Source organism: Dicentrarchus labrax, unplaced genomic scaffold, assembly GCF_905237075.1.
Source record: "Dicentrarchus labrax unplaced genomic scaffold, dlabrax2021, whole genome shotgun sequence".
NCBI classification, from domain to species: domain Eukaryota; kingdom Metazoa; phylum Chordata; class Actinopteri; family Moronidae; genus Dicentrarchus; species Dicentrarchus labrax.
Window position 1 is genome coordinate 2,976,169 of NW_026136704.1, and position 7,520 is coordinate 2,983,688.

At 41.2% G+C, this 7,520-nt stretch overlaps 1 long non-coding RNA gene across 2 annotated transcripts; it reads left to right on the forward strand.

The window, feature by feature from the left end:
- The first annotated feature begins 1,207 nt into the window (after positions 1-1,207).
- On the forward strand, positions 1,208-6,912 carry LOC127362394 (uncharacterized). 2 transcript variants are annotated; one of them, XR_007884450.1, is made up of 2 exons: positions 1,208-1,536; positions 2,741-6,912. It is a non-coding gene; the product is annotated as an uncharacterized LOC127362394 (long non-coding RNA). The 2 variants fall into 2 exon arrangements; XR_007884449.1 differs by having other exon boundaries at positions 1,476-1,536; positions 2,695-6,912.
- Positions 6,913-7,520: the final 608 nt, after the last annotated feature.

The window sequence follows — 7,520 nt, forward strand, 5'->3', positions numbered from 1 at the left end:
TGATAGAAGCATTAAAGCAGCTTTATGTCCTCTCTTTTACTATTTAAAATACAATGACCAGGTATATCAACTGCAAACTCCTATTTCGACAAATGGGAGAATTTTTGCCATCAGGCAGGACATTTGGGAAGCCTGACCACCCCATTCAAAGGTGTTAAATTGATTAAATCTGCCATTTGGAAGACCTTTAATAGTCTGGTCAGGCTTCCCAAATTTCCTGGATGCCATTGCAGAAATGTTCCCATTGGGATGTGTGAGGGATTGGGAATTGCACTTTCAAGATCCAGCTGGCCCGAAACAGGCTGTTGGGCAAGCCCTAAAATACAGATATGCTCTTGATTTATTGTTAAGAAATTGAAGTAGCTTTATAAGAGAGGCTGCTCTTTTACTGGCTGATTCCACTGGGCATGGCTCTGCCACATTCTGGCTTTCCTCTTCTTTACAGTGAAAACACAGCTGTAAAAGATGAGAGGAGAGAACCACTGTCCCTCTCTTCTGTAGAGCAGTCATGTTCAACCCAGCACGCCTGTCATAGACAGTAGCCAAATCCAACAATCTAAATAATTCAGCTGACCGACCATCATGAGCTAAACCTGCTCAGCTGACTGTGGGCTCTGAACTCTCATTAGCACCACAGAGGATCATATTGCCCTCAGCCACAGCAGCCTGAGCTGTTAATTCGATTAAATTCAATTCAATGTTATTTGTATAGCGCCAATTCATAACATAAGTTATCTCAGGACACTTTTCAAATAGAGCAGGTCTAGACCGAACCCAACAGTTCCCACTCACTAAAAGCTCACACTTCAGATTTTACTTGTCAAAGTTGCAGTGAGTACTACTACATAGGATATTTGCTCTGTACATGGTTCCCTTAGGTAAAATTATTAGCAAAAGTATTTAATTTACTCTGATAATATCCAGCTGTATGTGTCTTTCAAACCTGAATTCTTTTAAATACAATTTGCGTCATTAAGGACTGGATGGCTAACAACACAGATAAGACAGAGGTCCTTATCATTGCTTCATAGCATAGCTTCCAAGGTTGCTCTGTGTATTGGGTTCCATTATAGTCTTATAGATCTCAGTGTTATATTTGATCAGGCTACGTATTTGACAGCCTCCAGCACTCTGTTGATCTGTCTGTGTTGTTGGAATAAAACTGAACAGGGAGGGACATAAGGCACTGAAAGGCAGAGCTGCCAACTCTCACGCTTTCGCCGTGTGACACACGGTTTTGCCTGTTTTCACACGCACTCACGCCACACATCCAATTTCTCACGCAAAAAAAATCCGATGTTGGGCCGTTTCGATCCCCTGCAGTTTGTACCGTCCAAAGACAATGTTACGCTATAGTAAACAGAGACTCGTCAAGCACTAGGACCAAACGGAAAACGGCCGCTCAAGCTGAAGCCTGTTTCCCTTAGTTTAGACCCGCCCACAAGCTCCTCGATTGGCTCTGCCGTTTCTTGTGTGATTGGCCGTCCCCACTGTCACTCCATCTTGCTTGCACACCGGTCTGCGGGAGTTGCCCAGGTAATATGAGAGGTTTAATTTACATTCACGTTTGAATCGGTGTTCATGTGCGTATGTGTGTGTGTGTGTCCAGAATGTTCATTCTATATTTACATTTACATTCTTAATAACCCGTCAAACCTAAAAAGGGAACAGTAAACGTAAAAGTAGCAAATTACTACTATTGTGACGTTGGGGCGCCCAGTGGTTAGCTCAATCGGAGCGGCGCGGGCTCGAATCCGACCTGCTGCTCTCTGTCATCCCCTCTCTCTCCACCCACCATAAGTCTCCCTACGACTGTCTCTATAAATGAAGCCATCAAAAGGCAGAAAAAATAACTTTAAAAAAAAAATACCTGTCTCCCCCCCCACCTCTGAAATCAGAATTCCATCCTTGATCTGAGCTGAGACTAGGTATGTAACAATGAAATGTCGTCCAATTGAGTACTCACTCTCTTAAACTTTAAATTTGTTTGTTTGTGTGAACATGATTTAGTGTGGTGAAAGCTGTCATAATAAGCAGCAGGAGAGCACCTTGTTAACCTCGTGGTATACTGCATGCTCAAAACATCAGCTCATTGCATTGTTTATTTACTCACAGTTTAACACCATTCTAATCAAAATATCAATCAACCTACAGGTACCTAGGTCCAATCTTAAACACTGGTCTATGAATAAGGCTTTATTGTGATACAGGCAGTCATTTAGGCACAACAACAGTTTTCTGGTTGAATGTTCAGCTCAAGTCTAGAAGGCCCTACAAGTCATGATGCCGAACATGAATCAGGTATTGCACATCTTTAGCAGACCACCCAAAAATCCACTAGAATGCAGGAAATCAAATCTACTTAATCCAAAATTATGCGCGGCATAATGTTGGTCACCACCGACAAACTCTCACTCCAAGGTTTTTTGAAAAGTTGGCAGGTATGTGAAAGGTCTGCTAAATAACTCAAGGCCTTTGTAAGAGATCAGTAATATCTTAAAATTCATTATCAAAGCAATAGGTAGCCAGTGTAAGGAAGCCCTGATCGGTGTGATGTGATAGTGTGTTTTAGCCCGAATCAAAGTCTCGGCAGCAGAGTTTTGGATGAGAGGGATTATTTTACTGATGGGAGAGAGGAGGGAATTACAGTAATCTAACCGACTGGTTATGAAAATATGAAAAATGATTTTCCAGATTTGTGGCAGAGAGAAATGGTCTGATCCTTGAAATGTTTCTGAAGTGACATCTTTTGCTACCTGTGAGACCGCTCAACCTGTCCGCTGCCTGCTGACGTCACACCCCACAGGATTCTGGGAACTGTAGTCCCAGCTCCAAAAATGGGCTCTGGGTTCCTGCACCCCTGCAGTAGCAATTCCTGACTCCCTCAGGAGTCAAATTCTAACAGGTAATCTGTTTCTCACCCAGCAATTAATAAAATAATACATTCACATGAACAAGTATATATTGACAGGCTTAAGGAAGTTATAGAGAAATAGGTGGGGAAGGAAATAAACAACAAATAAATAAAATAAATATTGATAATGACATTGTTGATGGTAGTAATGATGATGATGATGATTGTGATGTAATGGTATTATAATGGTTATTAAGATAATAATTACAATTGCAGCTATTATTATTATTATTATTATTCAATATGGTTCTGATATGCTTAAAAAGATTTGCGAATTGTGGAGATTTCCCATAGGAAGATAGTAATCCAGATGTCAGAACTCAGCGTCTCTTTGGCGTCTGTAGAAACTCCATATGTGAAGTTATGTGCAACGTAGAGAGGAGCTTGATTCTTTGGCTGTAATATCAGTACTTGTCCTTCTATGGTGGCTCTCTTTTAGGAGTATCGTAAGTCCTTCTCTGCCAAAGCTGCAATGTACATTCAGATTCAGTCAGAACTAGATTGGTATATAGTCGTCCTGCCATTATCAGCAGACATTTTACAGGTTATAAATTGCTAGTCTGCTATCTTTGCAGTAAACTGCAGAGATGTATCGATGCTGAGACTGAGAGTATTAACAGCCATTCATTCCACTGAGGCATTTAAAACATATTCTTATTATGAAAGTATGAGGATTAATTAGCTGGCCCCTGCAGTAGAGATTCCTGACTCACTCAGGAGTCAAATTCTAACAGGTAATCTGTTTCTCACTCAGCAATTAATAAAAACAAATCTATATTGACAGGCTTAAGGCTTAAATAAATAATAGAGAAATAGATGGGGGAGGAAATAAACAACAAATAAATAAAATAAATGAGGTTGATGGTGGTGGTGATGATGATTGTGATGTAATGGTGATTTAAGAGAATGATTGTGATTATTATTATTATTATTATTATTATTATTATTATTATTATTATTGTGTAATGTGGTTCTGACCTGCTGACAAAGATTTGCGGATTGTGGAGATTTTCCATAGTTTGGAAGATACTAATCAGATTTTCAGAACTCAGAGACAAGGATTAACTTGCTGGAATCTAAGCTAGCTGATAGTTGGTTGCTGTTAACAATTTGACGTTTGCTTTTACATTTTCCAGTTTTAGATTGATGTTTGGGTAGTGATATTTCTCTTTTAGTGGACAAAATGATAAAAAATGAATATAAAAATAATATTTGACACAGTATGTCAGTTAACTCATCTTTAGTTTAAAACAAAGTTAGTTTTTAGTGGCTAAACGGCTGTTAGCATCATCACAAGCATTATCTAACAACTTCCCTATGTTCAAGAACTGCTCTGCAAGTACTGGCAAATCTCAGCTGCAGTTAAAATTCGTGCTAATTTCTGTAAATCAGCCTCCAATAGCAGGTCTATGCTGGCTCCCAAAAGTGACCCATGTCTGTAAAAACTTGCAGTTGGCTATTTCAGAGCAAGAAGTAGTAAAGGATCCTCTTTTCGAAGACGTTATTAAGGATACATTGTTAGGTTGTTGTTAAAATCTCCCTTCTCCTTCTTCAGAGTATATTCTTAGGTGTTCCACAAGCAACAAAAACAGAACGTCTTATCATTGTTTTCTCAGCTCCTCGCGATCTTCCATTTGCAACATATCTGGCTTAATTTCTCAAGAGCCGTTTTCCTATGCTTTGAAGAATGCGCAGTGCCCAGAGGTTTGTGTATAGCTGGGAAAAGCAGACATTGGATGCCTTCAAATTCATACCACTTTACCCTTGCATGGCATCTTTTCGGTGTAGATGGTTTCTAATTGTATGTTTCTGTTAAACTGGCATTCGGTTGCTGCAGTAGCCCTTCTTGACAGAAGCAGTTTGCTGGTTTCTCTACACATTTGCAAACTCGTTTCGTCTTGCATCTTCTAGATGGTTTTCTAGTAGTTGACTTATCCTTGTTCCTGCCAGCCCGCAGTATCTCTACAGTCAGAAGCTTTTCCAGGAGTTAGGAGTACCGCTTTCCAAGAAACTGAAGACCCTTCGCGCGTTTGGGATTTCTTTGCATAACCCTTGATAGTGTGCTCATGCAAGCGTCTCTGCAACAAGACAAGCTGTTTCGCATCAGAACGGCCATCAAATCCGGTCTGCCGCCCCATTCTCTCTAGAAGAGTTTGTGCTTTCTCCCTCAAGGTCATCCATATCACGTTGCTGGGTCTGGCTAAAATCTGTTAAAATGTTAAGATACTGCGTATTAGACTAAGGCTGTTGCACAGATATGCGGTTCTAGTCTTTGTTATTTGATGATGGACCAGCATTTCTTTTTAAATGACTAAAAGGAATATGCAGATTCCCCTAGTTTTCACTTTTCTCTGTTGGTTTTTGGGGGGTTCTCATAATGAGTGGTTTGCAGACGACAGAAATTCAGTTCCTACATTCACTGCTCTTTATGAACTCTACCCAATTGTCGTTTGGGGCAGCAGATGGTCCCAGAAATATTATGGCGTTTTGTGAGCTGCCATAGTGGAAATAATTTACAGTTTGTGCATTTATTGTTTAACTTGATCCTAAAATCCTCAAATGCAAGTATCAAAGCTATGCTAGCAGGAATTCAGTTTCACATTCGATGTAAAGATCCAGCATCCCATAGTCTTCTGGGAAGTCCTTCCATTCAGCTGGTCCTCAATGGCTTTAAACGGCGCATCCTCAAGGCAACGATAAGACTCCTCACACAATTCACTGGTGCATTAAGTGTTTTCATTTATATTGATATGTTGGAAGAAGTTCTGTTTGTCTGGCTTTTACAGGTTTCTCAGGTGTGAATATGCATGCAGATCTCATCTTAATCCTCAGCATAATCTTCCCTTCTCTGATTTAACCTTAGAAAATCACATCACATGTGCTCAATATTCTTGACACACTCATAATCTGATAGATCTCACCAAGGCACTCAAATTTCATTGCTATGACTAACACTACATTTTGTCCTTTCTCTTCTATGATGAAATCCCTGCATCATCGCTCCAACCCATCGGTTGGCTCCCTTGTTCATTGTCGTTGGTTGCAACCCATGGCGAGATCCCGGTTCTGCTTAAGATGTGTGATGTCTGCTGAGCTGTGGCCTAACGCGAACGCTATCCCTTCACCATCTAAGATGCTCAGCTACAACCACAGCTGTCCATCTGCCCGCATCAACCAATCTACCAAGGCTAATGTCAGGCTCCACAAGAAGGAATTTTGGCCATGCAAACTCATGAGCTCCTGCTCCCCTTAATACATTTATCTGCTGACACCCCAACTGGTCGAGGCAGACGACCACCCACCTGGAGCCGTTTCCTAGGTTTCTGCCACTTAAAAGGCAGTTTTTCCTTGCCCCCGTCGCCAAGTGCTTGTTCATGATGGTACTGTTGGGTCTCTGTAAACAATGTTATAAGGAGTCGGTCTAGACCTTCTCTATTTGAGAGTGTCCTGAGATAACTTATGTTATGAAGTGGTGCTATACAAATTGAATTGATTAATCATATATTTGCAAATCAGGTGGTTGCTGGGTTTAGACTATCTATATCTTTGCTATATGGGAAATGTTCCTGCATAATACTTTGCTAAGTAGCAGTTCACTAGATAGTGTATTCCGCTGGGGCCTAGGTGCTTCAGGGGAATGGCCACACGGCGGCCAAGGTGCCAAGCTAAGGTCTCACATTGCAGTTTCGTCACTAGATAGTATATTCCACTGGGGCCAAGGTGCTTCAGGGGGAATGGCCACACCGCGGCGGTGTAAGGTCCACACATAGAAGTTCACTAAGTAGTGTATTCCGCTGGAGCCAAGGTGCTTCAGGGGAATGGCCACACCGCAGCTGTGTAAGGTCCACACATAGAAGATTGTTTTGGGTATTTGCGCATCACTCCCCAATATCTCATGTAAACATATCCGCGGGGATTGATGAGGTCGGAGCCTAGACGCCAAAATGTAAATATGCTATACTGTTTAATAAACATTCCACGTGAGTTGGCTGACTGAACTGAGGTTTTGATCAAAAATTACACCAAGATTCCTGCAGTGCTAACTTCACTTCTTCCCCAGAGTTCTTGTGCTTTCTTGTCTCGCAGGTTCTCATGGATCCTGGTGGAGCCTCCTGCCATGGTCCTGTTTGACTCCCATTGACTCCCATTGCTAATATTACTGATATTATTGTTATTATACTTATTACTATTATTATTATTACCTCAGTTATTTGTTATCATTGTTGTTTTTTTGTTGCATTTTCTTGTATCAAATACCTGCAGTAGATCCTGCAGAGAATGGCTGATGTAAATGGTGAGCACCTGCAGCCCTGTGGGTTTAAATGGCTGTTTAATACAGAGGTCTTTTGTCTAGGAATCTATTCTACAGGAAGCAGCAACAGTATACACACACACACGCACGCACGCACGCACGCACGCACACACACACACACACACACTCTCAACTTGAGACAATAGGGAGGATAAATATATCGAAGCGGGGAAGGCCTGGCCTTTCAGTCCGCAACATAGATCTAGCTAAAGACAGACATCTTACAGTTTGTGGTTTTTCTCTCTCCAGGTAACAAGAAAGTAGTTTCTCTGTTTTATTGTTTTTCCTGTCATC